Genomic DNA, 18,852 nt, shown 5'->3' with positions numbered 1-18,852 from the left:
GTCCTGACTTCCCTCAATTTTCAACTCTTTCCTTCATCTTAGGGAGACAATTGAGTCTATTTGGTTTTCTCCTCCTTGTGTTGTGGCCTGGAAGTTTTCTCCAGCCAGTAAGCTAGTGTAATTAACGAGCTAATCTTATTTGCTTCACTTTTCTTAGGGATTAACTATCTGGTGCTGTCTTTGGTCCAATGTCTGAAAAGTGTTCTTTGTGTTTTATATAGAGTTTTAGTTGTTTCAGTTGTTTCTGGTCTCTGTTATTCCATCATGTTTCTGGTCTCTGTTATTCCATCATGGTTGGAAAAAGAAGTTTCTCATTTATCTCTATATGCTCTATATACCCCTTAGCAATTTTCATATGAAACAAATACTTGTTGAAATGAATTTTTTTAAGGAATAAAACTTGGGCTTACGATTTTTTGTTGATTATTAATTAAATGTTATGAAAAAGTACAAAAGATTGATTACAAAAATGAGAACAACCCAAGGCAATGTGATCTCTACAAAGTGGATTATATTGTATGCACACACACACACACACACACACACACACATACATTTCAATGGCTGTCTTAAAAAAATGGGGCTAACTTTATTCCTTATGGTTCCTTATGTTGCTAGGAGAAGAACCAATGAAATAACATTATAGAGAAGTAGATTTATGATCACTATATGGAAGAATATTTTTGTTATTTAAAGATATCCCCTCCAAAAATGGGAGGAGTATGAGAGTTGCCCCCGTACTGAAAGTGTTCAAGGAGAAGTTTAGCAGACACTTGTTGAAATTCTTTGGGAGTGCAGGTGATCATGGTTTGCAGGGAAGACGGGAGAAAGAAGAGCTTTGGTTGGAGTATGTGAATAAAGTTTTGTCTTAAGTTTTTGTGATTTTACCACTTGAAAATCTTTAGAAAGAATAAATGTTACAGTAGTAATATAAATTTTCAAGATAAAGAAATGCACAAACCAAGTTACTTCACAACAAAACACAGGAAAATTTTAACCCAGAATTTAGAGGTAAGAATATTAGACTAACTATAGCTGTACTTAATTAAAGTCTGGCTTCTATATTCTATTTACATGGAGACCTTGGCCTTTTATTTTGAGGAAAACATGATGTAAAGTTAGATGTTTAATATTTAAGAAGCCTATATTACGTTTTAAAAGTAAATAATGATGAGCAATAGATAAACGACTCAAAATGTGTGGCCCCAATACTTTAAGGAAGTAAAGAAGATTATTTTGTATTGTAATTGTACTCTAAAGCTGTAAAGGCTACTTAAGGGTACAAATCCTTGTATGACTCCATATATATATAAAAATATAAATACATATAAAAATATAAATATATGTATAGAGTCATACAAGGATTTGTGCCCCTAGATATCCTTATGTATTTATTTAATATATATTTATATGTAATTATATATATATTTATATATGGGGTCATATATATAAATACAAATATATATATTTAATAGGTTTTGAACATCTACATTCAACTTAGATCCCTCTGCCAGGTTCAGACTTATATATTCAATTGCCCCCTGAATAGTGCTACTTGGAAGTCCTACAGATATTTCACACTCAATATGTTTGAAATGGAACCCTACATTTTCCTTTTCTAACTGGCTCCTCCTCCAGCTTTCCATTTCTTAGGTAGTAAATGGCATACTATCCGTCCACCTGCCTAAGCCCAGAGAACTCATTTTCATCCTTAGTTTCTCTCTTTCCCTCACACGTGCCTTTAACAAATTATCAAATTCCTTTAGTTTCTCAAATTCCTTTAGTTTTCTCCACTCACATCTCCATTTCTGCTACTTTAGTTTAATCTACCTTCAAGTCTTACCTTGTTGACTGAAACTGTGCTGTCATTGGTATGTTGGACTCCAGTGTGATTCTCCTCCAATTAATTCTCCAGCTCATGAGAAAATCTCCTCTTAAAGGGATAATCTTTTTATTATTATTATTATTATTATACTTTAGGTTCTAGGGTACATGTGCACAACGTGCAGATTTGTTACACAGGTATACATTTGCCATGTTGGTTTGCTGCACCCATTAACTCGTCATTTACATTAGCTATTTCTTCTAATGCTATCCCTCCCCCAGCCCTCCACCCCATGACAGGCCCCGGTGTGAGATGTTCCCACCCTGTGTCCAAGTGTTCTCATTGTTCAATTCCCACCTATGAATGAGAACATGCAGTGTTTGGTTTTCTGTCCTTGTGTTAGTTTGCTCAGAATGATGGTTTACAGCTTCAACCATGTCCCTGCAAAAGACATGAACTCATCCTTTTTTATGGCTGCATAGTATTCCATGGTATATATGTGCCACATTTTCTTAATCCAGTCTATCATTGATGGACATTTGAGTTGGTTCCAGGTCTTTGCTATTGTGAACAGTGTCACAATAAACATATGTGTGAATGTGTCTTTATAGTAGCATGATTTATAATCCTTTATTGTAGTAATGGGATGGCTGGGTCAAATGCTATTTCTAGTTCTAGATCCTTGAGGAATCGCCACACTGTCTTCCACAATGATTGAACTAGTTTGTACTCCCACCAACAGTGTAAGTGCTCCTATTTCTCCACATCCTCTCCAGCATCTGTTGTTTCCTGACTTCTTAATGATTGCCATTATAACTGACGTGAGATGGTATCTCACTGTGGTTTTGATTTGCATTTCTCTGATGACCACTGATGATGAGCATTTTTTCATGTGTCTGTTGGCTGCATAAATGTCTTCTTTTAAGAAATGTCTGTGTGTGGGAGTCTAGGTCTCTTTGCAGGTCTCTAAGGACTTGCTGTATGAATCTGGGTGCTCCTGTATTGGGTGCATATATATTTAGGATAGTTAGCTCTTCTTGTTGAATTGATCCCTTTACCATTATGTAGTGGCCTTCTTTGTCTTTTGATCTTTGTTGATTTAAAGTCTGTTTTATCAGAGACTAGGATTGCAACCCCTGCTTTTTTTTTTTTGCTTTCCATTTGCTTGGTAGATCTTCCTCCATCCCTTTATTTTGAGCCTATATGTGTCTCTGCATGTGAGATGGGTCTCCTGAATACAGCACACTGATGGGTCTTGACTGTTTACCCAATTTGCCGGTCTATTCTTTTAATTGAGGCATTTAGCCCATTTACATTTAAGGTTAATATTGTTATGTGTGAATTTGATCCTGTCATTATGATGTTAGCTGGTTATTTTGCCTGTTAGTTGATGCAGTTTCTTTCTAGCATCGATGGTCTTTACAATTTGGCATGTTTTTGCAATGGCTGGTACTGGTTGTTCCTTTCCATGTTTAGTGTTTCCTTCAGGAGCTCTTGTAAGACAGGTCTAGTGGTGACAAAATCTCTCAGCATTTGCTTGTCTGTAAAGGTTTTATTTCTCCTTCACTTATGAGGCTTAGTTTGGCTGGATATGACATTCTGGGTTGAAATTTCTTTTCTTTAAGAATGTTGAATATTGGCCCCCACTCTCTTCTGGCTTGTAGAATTTCTGCTGAGAGATCCTCTGTTAGTCTGATGGGCTTCCTTTTGTGAGTATTGACCTTTCTCTCTGACTACCCTTAACATTTTTTCCTTCCTTTCAATCTTGGTGAATCTGACAATTATGTGTCTTGGGGTTGCTCTTCTTGAGGAGTATCTTTGTGGTGTTCTCTGTATTTCCTGAATTTGAATATTGGCCTGCCTTGCTATGTTGGGGAAGTTCTCCTGAATAATATCCTGAAGAGTGTTTTCCAACTTGGTTCCATTCTCCCTGTCACTTTCAGGTACACCAATCAGATGTAGATTTGGTCTTGTCACATAGTCCCATATTTCTTGGAGGCATTGTTTGTTTCTTTTTACTCTTTTTTCTCTAAACTTATCTCTTTATTTCATTAATTTTTTTTTTGAGATGGAGGCTCACTCTGTCGCCCAGGCTAGAGTGCAGTGGTGTGATATGGGCTCACTGCAAGCTCCGCCTCCCAGGTTCACACCATTCTCCTGCCTCAGCCTCCTGAGTAGCTGGGACTACAGGCGCTTGCCACCATGCCTGGCTAATTTTTGTATTTTTAGTAGAGATGGGGTTTCACTATGTTAGCCAGGATGGTCTCAATATCCTGACCTTGTGATCCGTCCGCCTTGGCCTCCGAAAGTGCTGGGATTACAGACGTGAGCCACTGCGCCCAGCTATTTCATTAATTTTATCTTCAATCACTGATACTCTTTTTTCCACTTGATGGAATCAGCTACTGAAGCTTGTGCATGCATCACGTAGTTCTCGTGCCATGGTTTTCAGCTCCATCAGGTCATTTAAGGTCTTCTCTACACTGTTTATTCTAGTTAGTTATTCATCTAATCTTTTTTCAAGGTTTTTAGCCTCCTTGTGATGGGTTTGAACATCCTCTTTTAGCTCGGAGAAGTTTGTTATTATCGATCTTTTGAAGCCTACTTCTGTCACCTTGTCAAAGTCATCCTCCATCCATCTTTCTTCTGTTGCTGGTGAGGAACTGTGATACTTTGGAGGAGAAGAGGCACCCTGGTTTTTAGAATTTTCAGCTTTTCTGCTATGGTTTCTCCCCATCTTTGTGGTTTTATCTACCTTTGGTCTTTGATGGTGACCTACAGATGGGGTTTTGGTGTGGATGTCCTTTTTGTTGATGTTGATGCTATTTCTTTCTGTTTGTTAGTTTTCCTTCTAACAGTCAGGTCCCTCAGTTGCAGGTCTTTTGGAGTTTGCTGGAGGTCCATTCCAGACCCTGTTTGCCTGGGTATCACTAGCAGAGGCTGCAGAACAGCAAATATTGCTGCCTAATCCTTCCTCTGGAAGCTTCATCCCAGAGGGGCACCCACCTGCATGAGGTGTCAGTCGGCCCCTACTGGGAGGTTCTCCCAGTTAGGCTATATGGGGGTGAGGGACCCACTTGAGGAGGCAGTCTGTCCGTTTTCAGAGCTCAAATGCCTTGGTGGGAGAACCACTGCTCTATTCAGAGCTGTCACACAGGGACGTTTAAGTCTGCAGAAGTTTCTGCTGCCTTTTGTTCAGCTAGGCCCGGCTCCCAGAGTTGGAGTCAACAGAGGCAGTAGGCCTTGCTGACCTGCAGTGGGCTCTGCCCAGTTCCCCAGTTTGAGCTTCCCTGGCTGCTTTGTTTACCTACTCAAGCCTCAGCAATGGAGGATGCCCCTCCGCCAGCCAGGCTGCTGCCTCGCAGGTTGATCTCAGACTGCTGTGCTAGCAGTGAGCAAGGCTCCGTGGGAGTGGGACCTGCCGAGCCAGGCACGGGATATAATCTCCTGGTGTGCCGTTTGCTAACACTGTTGGAAAAGTGCAGTATTTAGGCAGGAGTGTCCCGTTTTTTCCAGGTACAGTAAGTCCCCTGACCCTTGCGCTTCCCGGGTGAAGTGATGCCCTGCCCTGCTTTGTCTTGCCCTCCGTGGGCTGCAGCCACTGTCCAACCAGTCCCAGTGAGATGAACCAGCTACCTCAGTTGGAAATGCAGAAATCACCCATCTTCTGCATTGATCACACTGGGAGCTGCAGACTGGAGCTGTTCCTATTTGGCCATCTTGGAACCTGTCGGCCTTAAAGGGATCATCTTATTCAATCACTTTCCTGCTTTAAAGTCAAAGCAAAACATAACCAAACAAAACTAAACAAACAAAGAAATCTTCAGTACTTTACCACTAACCTATTGATTGAAGTCCCAACTCATGGTTTTCCATGTTAACCACTACAGCTTCAATTTTCGCTATTGCTACTTCATGCTCCAGGCATATCAAACTTATTTATTTATTTATTTATTTTGAGATAGAGTCTCACTCTGTCACCCAGGTGTGATCTCAGCTCACTGCAACCTCTGCCTCCTGAGTTCAAGTGATTTTCCTGCCTCAGCCTCCTGAGCAGCTGTGATTACAGGCACCCAGCACCACATCCAGCTAATTTTTGTATTTTTAGTAGAGGTGGGGTTTCACCAGGTTGGCCAGGCTGGTCTCGAACTCCTGACCTCAGGTGGTCCACCCTCCTCGGCGTCCCAAAGTGCTGAGATTACAGGTGTGAGCCACTGCACCCAGCCATATTAAACTTTTAACCCTTTGAAAGTGCCGTGTTTTCTGTTTCACTTCTCAGCTTTGCCTTATGTCTCAGCCTAAACATTTTATCCCACCTTCTCATCCTTCTGGTCTCAGACTCACACACTTCCCCAAAAGGTACCCTTGCCTAAAATTCAACTGAGTAGCCCATATTTACTTCCATAGTGTCTTGTGCAGGAATTATTGTCTCCACAACAGAGAAAACAGAAGCTCTGAGAGACTGACTTGTCCAATGGCTCACAGCTACAAAGTAGCAGAGCTAATTCCTAAATCCCAAACTTCTAGGGCTTATTTCATTATTCTACAACATCCTATAGTATGCTTAGTTTCATCTGGTCAAATACATGCTGAGATATTATAGAATTATTTTCTGTTCCTTGAAAGTTCCATCTGGGTTCATTTCTCTATTTTTCTACATATTCTCTGTTTCTAGATTAACTTTGTTTTCCTGTCTACCTGGGAAACATTTATCTTTAAGACCTAGTCGTAGAATGTGAAGCACTCTGGTCCAGCCTCCCTCTTCAGGGTCATTATGCGGTATTTTGGTACTTAGTTCTTGCCACTTTTATGAGGTTAATGCTATCTATTGAAATGTCCTATTATATGTTTACCTTTCCTGTTAGACAGTAAGCTTCTTGAACACAGGTATTTGTCTCCATCACTTCTAGATCCCTCCCACTCATTACAATGACCAACACATATTAGGTTCTGTATATTTTAAAACAAATCATGGAAGCACATGTAAATGATAGTCGCATGTTCATTTTTTCACATTTCTTTTCTCCATGACAGCATGGACATTGTCCACCTTCTCATCAGGATAAGGTATGTAACCTATCTGTGCAAAAAAGGGCCTTGCATGACTTTTCAAAGTTTCCAGTTCCAAGACCTTGTTACTAGAGCTAGGTATTTATATATGTACTAACTGCTGCATGGGAGTTTAATTTCAGACTTTTCTATTTTCATATATTCTCGATATGAGATTGTGGAAATTAATGGAGGCTTCTTGTGTTTTTATTACACATACACACACACACACACACACACATTCACAGCCTTTCCAATATCTCCTTCAAGCTGGGGAATTAAGAGCTGTATGAACAGGGGAGGGTGGTGAAGAATGAGGAAAAGGAACCAAGGTTTTGTGGTTGAGTGACATGACACGAGAACTTCCTCCTCTGTCTAGTACTCCCAATCTCCAGTCTCTGTCTCCATCTAGGCAATGGGGTGAGAGGGAGCTGCACTGATGGAGAGGCTGCTGTAGGAGCTTTTGTATCAGGTGAAGCACCCATTCTCTGTATTGTCTGAACACAGACACACGCAACTCCCTCATGCTCCATGGTTTGCAATGTGCTGCAGCAGCTTACCTTTTGCACAAATGTAAAATCAAGCAGCCATTGTGTGTGGTGGTATAAAGATTTGATGGCTTCCAATCCCCAAGCACAGGCATAACTCATTTTATTGTGCTTTGCTTTATTGAATTTGGCAGATATTGACCTTTTTACAAATTAAGGATTCGTGGCAACCCTGCGTTGAGCAAGTCTATTGGCACCATTTTTCCAACAGCTTATCTCACTTTGTGTCTGTGTCACATTTTGGTAATTCTTGCACTATTTCAAACTTTTTCATTATTGTGTATCTGTTATGGCTATCTGTAATCAGTGATATGTGATATTACTATTGTAATTGTTTTGGAGCACCGTGAATTCTGTCCATACAGGACAGCAAACTTAATTGATAAATGTGTGTACTCTGACTGCTCCACCAATCAGCTATTCCCCAGTTTCTCTCCCTCTTTTGGGGCCTCCATATTCCCTAAGACACAATACTGAAATTAGGCCACTTAATAACTCTATAATGGCCTCCAAGTCTTCAAGTGAAAAAAAGATTCACATACCTCTCACCTGAAATCAAAAGCTGAGAATGATTTATCTTAGTGAGGAAGGCATGTTGAAAACTAGATAGGACCGAAGCTAGGCCCCTTGCACCAAACAATTAGCCATGTTGTAAATGTAAAAGAAGAGTTCTTGAAAGAAATTTAAAGTGCTACTCCAATGAACACACAAATGGAAGAAAATAAAACAGTTTTATTGCTGATATGAAGAAAGTTTGAGTGGTCTGGGTAGATGATCTAAACAGCCACAGCATTCCCTTAAGTCAAAATCTAATCCAGAGTAAAGACCAAATTCTTTTCAACTCTAGGAAGGCCGACAGAGATGAGGAAGCTGCAGAAGAAAAGTTAGAAGCTAGCAGAGGTTAGTTCATGAGGTTGAAGGAAAGAAGCCATCTCCATAACATAAAAGTACAAGGTGAAACAGCAAGAGCTGATGCAGAAGCCATTGCAAGTTATGCAGAAGGTCTAGCTAAGATAATGGATAAAGGTGGCTACACTAAACAAAGAATATCTATGTAAACAATATAGCCTTCTATCGAAATAAGATGCCATCCATTAGCTTTTATAGCTAGAGAGAAGTCAACATTTACCTTCAAAGCTTCAAAGGATAGGCTGACTCTCTTGTCAGGGGTTAATGTAGCTGGTGACTTTTCAGTTGAAGCCAGTGTTCATTTGCCATTCTGAAAATCCCAAAACCCATACATATTAAGCTAAATCTACTCTGGTTATGCTCTATAAAGGAAAACAAAGCCTGGGGGGACAGCAAATCTGTTCATGGCTTGGCTTACTGAACATTTTAAGCCCACTCTTGAGCCACACTCCTCAAAAAAAGATTCTTTTAAAAATATTACTACTCGTTGACAATGCACCTAGTCACCCAAGAACTCTGATGAAAATATACAGGGTGATTAATGTTGTTTTCATGCTTGCTAACACAGCATCCATTCTGCAGCCCATGATCAAAGAATAATTTCGATTTTCAACTCTTACCATTTAAGAAATGCATTTCTTTAGGCTATAGCTGCCATTGATAGTGATTTCTGTCATGGATCTGGGAAAAGTAAATAAAAAACTTTTTGGAAAGGATTTACCATTAAAAACATTCGTGATTTATGGGAGGAGGTCAAAATGTCAACATTAGCAGAGGTTTGGACAAAGTTGATTCCAACCCCCATGAATGATTTTGAGGGATTCAGTACTTCAGTGGAGGAAGTAACTGAGATGTGGTGAAATAGCAAGAGAACTAAAATTAGAAGTAGAACCTGAAGATGTAACTGAATTGCTGCAATCTCATAATCAACTTGAATGGATGAGAAATTGCTTCTTATAGATGAGCAAAGAAAGTGGTGTCTTGGGATGGAATCTATTCCTGGTGAAGATGCTGTAAACATTGTTGAAATGACAACAAAGGATTTAGAACATTACATCAACTTAGTTGATAAGGCAGTGGCAGAATTCGAGAGGGTTGACTCCAGTTTTCAAAGAAGTCCTACTGTGGATAAAATGCTATCAAACAGCATGGCATGCTGCAGAGAAATCATTTGTTCAAGGAAGAGTCAGTGGATGGCACAGACTTCATTGTCTTATTTCAAGAAACTGCCATAGCCAGCAACCACCACCCTGATTGGTCAGCTGCCATCATCATCAAGGCAAGATCCTCCATAAGCAAAAACGTTATGACTCACTGAAGGCTCAATGATCATTATCATTTTCTATCAAAACTGTTTTAAAATTATGTACATATTGGTTTTTTAGACATAATATTATTGTACACTTAATAAACTATAGTATAGTGTGAACGTAACTTTTATATGCAACAACTGAGAAACCAAAAAAATCAGTGTGACTAATTTTTATCACTTTATTGCAATATTTGCTTTACTGTGGGGGTCTGGAACTGAATCTTGAATATCTTCAAAATATACCTATAATCATGAAACTTCTGCTGAAGATTTCTTTCAGTTTTCTCTCCTCTGTCTTCTTCTTTCCCCATTAACCACTGCCAGGGAAGAATAACATACAAATATTTGATCTTTCCTTGGGGTTGCTGGAAATAACATGAATCGGGAGCTGGAGAATCTTAGGTTGGAATTCTTCCTTCATCATTTATTAGTGATGTAAACTTGAATAAACTGCACAATCATTCTGAAGCAGTTTTCTCACCCATAAAATGGACTTAACAGCATGTACCTCGCAGTGGTTCAAAGGACTAAAGGAAACAAAGAAGAGGACAATGCTGATGCCTGGTAGGTCTAGCTCAGCAAGTGTTAGTTCCCTTCTCCTTTTCCCTTACTTTGTCCTTTCTTCTCTATCTGTTGGTTCAATTGTTAATGGGCTATGAAATTCTCCAAATATCAGGAGTAAAGGAGAGAAGAAATACAAGGAAGCATAATAGCTCCATTGCTCACTGGGAGTAGAAAGCATATACTTAAAGTACTGAGGAGTATGTTTTGAAATTCTTTATGAAGCTTGTCATCAAACCTTATAATAGGATTTTTCTTTCTGAAAGCTTGTGAAGCTTCATTGTTACAGTTTGCTCTCTGTCCTTTGGAAATAATTAACTCCAAGAAAGGCATCCAAGCTCTTCTTTAGGTCCTGATATGGTTTGGCTGTGTCTCCACTCAAATCTCATCTTTAATTATAGTTCCCATAATCCCCATGTGTCATGGGAGGAACCCGGCGGGAGGTAATTTAATCATAGGGGAGATTACTCTCATGCTATTCTCCTGATAGTAAGTGAGTTCTCAGATGGTTTTATAAGGAGTTTTTACCCCTTTTGCTTGGCACTTCTCCTGCCTGCCGCCATGTGAGACATGCCTTTTCTTCTCCTTCGTCTTCTGCGATGATTGTGAAGCCTCCCCAGCGATGTGGAAATGTAAGTCCATTAAACCTCTTTCCTTTATAAATTACCCAGTCTCGGGTATGTCTTTATTAGCAGCATGAGAACACACTACCACAGGTCCTAAATCAGTAGTTCTTAACCCTGGCTGCACGTTTGAATTACCTGGGGCACTTACTGCCATTATTTTTAAAGTTTCTAAAAACATGCAAATGCTGGGGCCCCAGCTTAGACTTATTGAATCAGGATCCCTAGGGATGAGGCCTTGACATTGGTATTAAAACAAAATTCTCTAAGTTATTGCAGTAATGATTGCAGAGTTTGGTCTAAATAATAACGTCACTATGATGTTCATGCAATGTCTGATTGATAGTAATAGTTGTGTAGTAACTTTGAAAAGGACATGAACCAGGGGAAAACTAAATGGACAAAATGTAGAAAGAGTATATATTATTTTAAAATATTATTTGTAGGCTTTATGGCAAAGCAGAATCCCCAAGGCCAAAAACAATCTGTAAATATGATAAATTCCAATGTGAAGAAGAAAACCACTCTTTTTTTTTTTTTTTAATGAACCAGATGGAGCAGCATTGGGGAGGTTGCTAATTGGATTCAATGAAGGGTTGAAAAATCCGCATTTTCTTTTTTAATTAGAGAAATCAGGTACAGAGTCAACATTTCCAAGAATGAGAAACTAAAAATAATAAAAATATGGCATACTAAATTCAAGGCAGCAGGTAAAGAGGTGTATTTATTGGTATAACTTGAAATATTAACCCCTTGGAAACAGCAGATATCTCTTTGGTCAGAAATGGAAAAGAGCTATTATCAGATAACAGGGCCGATTCTCCTGGGAGCCTCCTGGATTGTGTCTAGTCCCAAGATAGGGGATAACACACTCCTCCCAGCCTGAAGGCCATCCTCCTAAGTACTCACTTGGCAGGCATCCTGGAAAATGGTTGTGTTGTAAGGGCTAAGTTACTCTTCTCAGAGATCTCTATTAGACATGATAAAGAAAAAAAAAGCTCAAAGCACAAACTGTGTACAATCCGACGTACATTTTAAAAGATGTACTAGTGAGTATTTTATATAGTGGGTCAGATTTTCATTCTGTGAGATTCAAAAGAAGAAAAGAACTCTTTGAGTTGAGAACCTCGCTTATTGTTTTTAGTGATGGCGTTTAGAGACAAGCGATCCAAGAGGCAATGCATTTGAAGATCGTGATTTTATAAGCAATGGAAGTTTCGGGTGTCAGTAACCCATGTTGCACTGGCTTCAGGTGATTGTTGACAGTTATTTCAAAGTACTTTAGCACTGTTATTTGTAGAAAATAAATCCAGTATAAACTTTTGCTGAAAATGGGGCTTCCTTTTTCTTAATTGCAGCAAGCAAACGTCTACTGTCAATACACTGACAACAAAAGGAAAACATAAAAAAAAAAATCAGCCCTTTTTCTGGGACCAAGCTGACTGATTTATATCTTCAGAATAAGACTTGCCAACTAAATATAATTATTAACTTAAAGCTTATTGCAGTTCCTCAAAAAATAATTCCAAATTGTCTCAACAATGAAAACCTTGCTAGATCACAAATCTTGATCAATTTATTTTGGATTATTCTTTTCTTTTTCTTTTTGTATCTTTTTTTTTTCCCCTCATAGAAACACCATCACGACTACTGGTTAGGAAAAAAAAGGCATATTTCTCAAAGGCTTATTATTTTCCAGACTGGCATTGTTAAGGAAGATTTCAACAATCTTCCGATGGTGTACAAAATAAAGTATATCCTTTCTAAGACTAGTTGCTTCGGAAGCAAGGTTTATCTATTTTTGTTTTAGAAAGCTACCTGATCCTCAGTCACAACTATTTACTTACAGAAGAGTAAGTTTTAAAATCTCCTCATTTTATGTGCTCAAAAGTTCTAGTAACTTTAAATATTTTTTCTCATTAACTTTTGCTCAATATATGCCTTAACTATGATGGCCAAATGTTATTGTTAGCTCAAAAGGGCGTGACTGCTGCTTGTTCTTGGGACATCTCTTGGTTGTTTTGAGCCATGACTCAGAGCAAGAGGTCACTTGGTGGAGACTATGCTGTCTTCCCTGTGGGGGTGGTGGGCGCAGAAGCATCTGCTCTGAAGAGCAGGTTCCCTGCCTGCCTGCTGTGTCAGGATTCAGAAATATAGTGGCTGTAACTTATGATCCAACTGAGGATGCCTAGAACTGAACTTCACACACAATTAGCAGTGGGCCAAGCTTCCTTGTCACAGCCCTGGGTTTTAGTTTGGGTGAGGGTTGTCACTGCATAGCCAGAATCTGAACAATTTAAGAGCCCTCTAAAAGGGAAACAGTCCATTTTCTAAAACACAGACATAAATTCCAACCAAAAAGGTGATGTACTTCTTTTATAAGCTATAGTTCATAACTTTATTACAACATTGCTTTAAGTCCATAACTTTATTCATTTTCCACTTGAGAAGTGATTATTTCAGAAGTTATTATTTATTTCACTTTAATTTCTTACTACCATCCTTTTTGTTTCAGAAAGAATTCAATTTATTTGGCTTAATGGAAATGCAACAAGACAAATAAAATGTAAGCATAAATGGATGAAGAAAAGAAGATATAATGCACATAGAATAATTATCTATATATAAATTCATGGTAGCACTTTATTTAATTGTAAGTAAAATTAGAAAATCGTAGCACATATTGTTTGAGAAACAAAAATGATTCAGGACTATTTTATTATAATGTACTAATTTTTGAAATTAGATATTACTGTTGCCATATGTTTAATAATAGCACATAAAATTAGAGTGATATTTAGTTCATCTTTCTTTTCCAGGACATGGAGAAAGTCATAGCATAGACAAAGCATGATATTGGCCTAAGTTTCCCAGAATTTTCTTAAGGAGCATGTTAACTACAGTTATGGTAAGAAATATTTGAGAGCATGGGCCTATCTTACAATATAAATACTTTCAATATTCCTATGTATTTTTCACATTAAAATACGTGGAATCAACATATAGATAATATACATGGAATCGACATGTGTATGGTTTTATACTTCATATTAAATATTATACATATGCACATATTTTGAATAACAAAATTCTATTGGCATCAAAGAACTAAGGAGAAAATGTACACTACTACAGAGAAAATGTTTTTGGGAGCACTTTTCAAATTTGAATGCTGTTCACAGCTAAAGACAAAAACAAAACCAAAAAACAAAAAACAAAATTAGAACATAACAAATACAATGTTTATGGATGTACATGCTACTTTGGCATATTAAAATTTATAAAAATAAACAATTCTACTCCCCACTAATACAAAGAAACAAGATTAAAAACTCTCCTCCAATGGAAAATTTTAACACGAAGAAAGACAGTGGAATGAGGATTTAATTTTTGTTTTTGCCAGATAGAAAATTTACTTCTCTAAGTTTTTAATTTATGTAATCACACACTTTGTTATATTGAATAAAAAATTATTTAAAGTAGTCACAGTAACAGTGACTGAGATAAATATGTAGGTATTGAATTCTACCAGGTAGAGTTATTTTGTTTTACTGGTTATCAGAATAGCAATAAATTCGTAGGCACAAAACTTCCACCGATATCAGAGAAGACTGTGAAATACAAAACATTTAAGTATTGCGGTGGATAAACTGCCTTTAAAAAATAAAAGAAGAGCATAGAGGTTAGAGAAATGTTGATTAATGAAACCCAAACCCACAGTATATATTTCTACAGAATAGTCCTTCTGGGAGAAATATTGTTTTAGGTCTCAAAGGAAGCCATGCAAAATTAGTGAATTATTGTGGGGGAAAGAAAGTGAAAAACCTGTATGAAATAAGCACTTAAGTGAAAATGTAAAACATGATTCCAGGCAGCTCTAGCTACCACAGGGACTACTAAGATTAGCACTGGCCCTGACACCTTGTGATCCGTTGGGCTTCGAAGTAAGAATTTATCTTAAATGATCACCTTCAGCTTCAGTTATCTTACTTCTATGGTTTATACATCAAAATAAACAGATCCTATGTAGGCACATGGGACTCAGTATGAACTATTTGCAAGTCAGCCAACAACTGAGCAACTTTGATTTCGGTTTTACAGAAGGAACTGATGGGAAGTTTGTGCTTTTTTTTTTTTTAAACCAACCATTCATTATTAGGCACAGACATGATATCAAAGTCAATTCTCTCTGCAATGTTGAATAAAGAATAGCAGCAGTTGGAGTGAAAAAAGTGCAAGATTCCCATGAAGATTTGGCTTATGATTGAGAAGAAAATGGATTCATTAATTTTCGTAAGCAAATGTCTTTTAAAAGTGTAATTAGTGTTGTACTCAAGAGGTAAGATGAGAAAATGTTGATTACATGTGCCTGCTGCCCGCCCAGCTAATTTTTGTATTTTTAGTAGAGATGGGGTTTCACCATGTTGGCCAGGCTAATCTCGAACTCCTGACCTCGTGATCTGCCCAGCTCGGCCTCCCAAAGTGCTGGGATTACATGCATGAGCCACTGCACCCAGCCGTGCATAGTTTATTCTAACGAGAAAAAAAAAAAACCACTGGATCATGATTTTTCATTTAAATATATCTTCAGAGGTGTTGATTTCGGTTAACTATTGCCTTACGTGACAAACACTTCCTGATGAAAGTGAAGGAAAATGGTTTGTGACATTCAAAACCCTATCTGCATGTTTAGTAAACTTGGGAAATCAGAAAAAAAAATATAGAAGGCTTAGCTTTGAGGAATGTTTTAGGTTTCTGCAGTTTCAACTGAAAGCTATAACTTGCTTCTTAGCTATCATATACCCATAGGAACACAAGAAAACACAATCAGCAAAACAGGCTACCAGATGTAAATATTCTCACATTGTCTCCACCCTGCCGCCAGAGCTGGTTAGTTTTCCAGCAGGAGGGGTGGTGGTTGTGGTAACAGCTCTCAAGGAAAAAGCTACCTATGAAATGACTGCATGAAAAGGGAATCTCTCTGTCATGGTCCTTAGCAGCATGGGGTGGTTTGAGGGAATGGTTCAGACACTAAGCATAGTAGACAGGGGTACTAGGACAGGCTACAATTATTCTCATGGTCATGATCCTTTTAAGCAGCATGGAATGGTTTGAGGAAATGGTTCAGGCATTGAGTACAGTAGGCAGGGGTCCTAGGACAGGCTACATTAATTCTCACCAGCAGACATCCTCCCTCCACTGTGGATCTGAAGAGCAATGAAATATGAGATATATATTCAATTATCAGGATGTGAGGGGAATCAAGGGAGCAAAGGAACTTAGTAGTAATTCAGTTAAAGTGAGGTAACCTGGTGAGGTAAGAGGGGAAGTGAATATTTTACTTGATTCTAACACATTTAATTTGTCTTTCAACTAATACACAGAGATAACAATTTCAGACAATAGAACATTCTATTTCAGTCTCTGATTAGACCTTGCCACTGGATTTTTTCCCCCCCAGGGTTAACAAGAATCAGTCATAGCAGTAATTTCCTATGAAAAAGAAATCCTATCACACTCATGTCTGGGTCTGTGGAGCTGATGGACTGCTTCTCTTTTTATAGAGCCAAATCATTTTTGTAGGAATCAGCTTTCAAGTGTATAAATTTCAGTTTGGAGATTATTTCTTGCAATATTGCTTTCAGTAATTCTTTTTAAAACACAAATTAGCTGAATAAATCCACCAAGGAACAGAGTGTTTCTGCAAAATAATACGATAATTTGTATTGAAAATGTGATTGAATACTGGGAAGAAATAAAAGAAACAAAAAGATCACAAAGTTATAGCTATTCAAAATATGGGATGAAAATATACCTTCTTTTGTTTCATCTAATATATCTAATTTTTCATCCCACTTTCTCTTTCTATTCCTTTATTCTCTCTCCATTTAGACAGTGTCTCCTCTGTGTATTTATTACAAAGATTCCAGTTGTGACTCACAATTCAGAATTCATGCTGACAGCCTACGGAAAAAATTCTCAATTACTGAGATAAATTTCAACATTAACAAAAAGTAAGCCTTTTCCTGCTATTACATTTTTTTTTTGAGACGAGGTCTCACTGTTGCCCAAGCTGGAATGCAGGGGCGCAATCTCGACTCACTGAAATCTCCGTCTCCTGGGTTCAAGTGATCCTCCCACCTCAGTCCACCAAATAGCTGGGACTGCAGGAACATGCCACCATGCCAGGCTAATCTTTGTATTTTTTTTTTTTTTTTTTAGTAGAGATGAGGTTTTGCCATGTTGCCTAGGTTGTCTGGAACTCCTGAGCTCAAGTGATCTGACTGCCTCGGCCTCCCAAAGTGCTAGGATTACAGGCGTGAGCCATTGCTATTACATTTTTTATCAATATTAGGGTGCAGTCAAGCCTCTTTCTTACAGGCCAACAGGTTTTTATTGCTGTGATACTTACATTTTAAACATTTATATATATATATATGTGTGTGTGTGTATATATGTATACATGTATGCATGTGTATATTTATATGTGTGTGTGTATGTGTATGTGTATATATATAAAATATATATGTAATTTTTAGAGACAGGGTCTGGCTATGTTAACGAGGCTGGCCTCGAACTCCTGGGCTCAAGGTATTCTCTCACCTCAGCCCTCAGCTTCCCAAGTAGCTGGGACTACAAGCATGCGCCAGTGTGCTGGCTTGATCAGTTATATTTTCTTTTTTTTAAATTTTATTTTATTTTATTTATTTTTTGATCAGTTATATTTTCATCAAGCACTTATGAGCACAAAAGTTAAATCCAATGGACACAAGATAAATGTAAATATACTCAACTAGGCTATGACAAATGGCTTTTGCCTTATATCGAAGGAAAGTTCAATAATATTTCATATAAAAATTAAATTTAGGGCATTTAGCAATCAGGCATATTCTTTGAGTTTTTTTTGTTGTTATGGTAACAGATTTGCAATGAAGCAAATGCCTTAGTTATAACATTCAATGATAAAATGCCTTGATAATGCAGAAAACAGAAGAGCTATGATGAAGTGGAGAAAACACTGTAATAGAAATTCTCTGATCTAGGTTTAGGTCCTGGCTTGCCACTTACTACTAGTAAAGTCTTGCTGGAGTAAGCCAACTTGTCTGTCTGGGGTCCATTTTTCTTACCTGTTCAATGGGGTAGTAATTTATCGCTCATAAGTTTTTGCTTGTTTGTATGTTTTAGTGTGGAGTAAATATCACAATGCCCATTAAAGAATTATTATAAATTTTAACACATGATAGTTGAATCTATGCTTTGGCACCCATATACCCACAAGAACACTTCCCAAGTCAAATAAGAACATTAAGATTGTGAGTGAACTCTGGTGTTGAAAGTGAATTATCAGAATGAAAATGTAAAGCTTTAAAATGTAGCTATTGGAGATTTTTCTCTAAGCTTAGCAGTAATGACAAATGTGATAATAATGAAGAAATACTGAAAAAATTTTAAGAACAAATAATATCCAAATTTAAAATAAATGACTGCCTTTGTTTATGAGAAGGAAGAAAGAGAAGGAAAGAAAGAGGCCAATTTTGTTGTCCTCACACATCCACAAACAAAAGCTGGTGAAGAACGTCTATCTGGACTAAACTTTTCTTCATTTCCTCCTGTAGGAAATTATGTTTAAATTTGTTATAGAAGGAAAACACAACTCTAAGTTTACATAGAAAACACACCAAAAACTTCTATAAAACTAACTCTGTCTCTTCTTTTAGCACTTATTAAATTGTTTTATAATTATTTTTCACATGCCTGGCACTTCTACCAGACCATGAATTGTATTCTCCAGAGACATGAATGGAAGAAAAGAGAGTGAGAGAGAGAGAGAGCCAGAGAGAGAGAGAGAGAGAGAGAGAAGAAAGTTGCCTCTGCCTCATTCATTTGTAAGCATTTATTGAGTACCTTTTATTTTATTACTTTTTAACTTTTAGTTTCAGGGGTATATGTGCAGGTTTCTTACATAGGTAAATTACGTGTCGTAGGGGTTTGTCATCCAGATTATTTCATTACTTTGGATTGAAA

Source organism: Pongo pygmaeus, chromosome 3 (assembly GCF_028885625.2).
Source record: "Pongo pygmaeus isolate AG05252 chromosome 3, NHGRI_mPonPyg2-v2.0_pri, whole genome shotgun sequence".
NCBI lineage: Eukaryota > Metazoa > Chordata > Mammalia > Primates > Hominidae > Pongo > Pongo pygmaeus.
Note: the sequence above shows the minus strand (reverse complement) of the source record.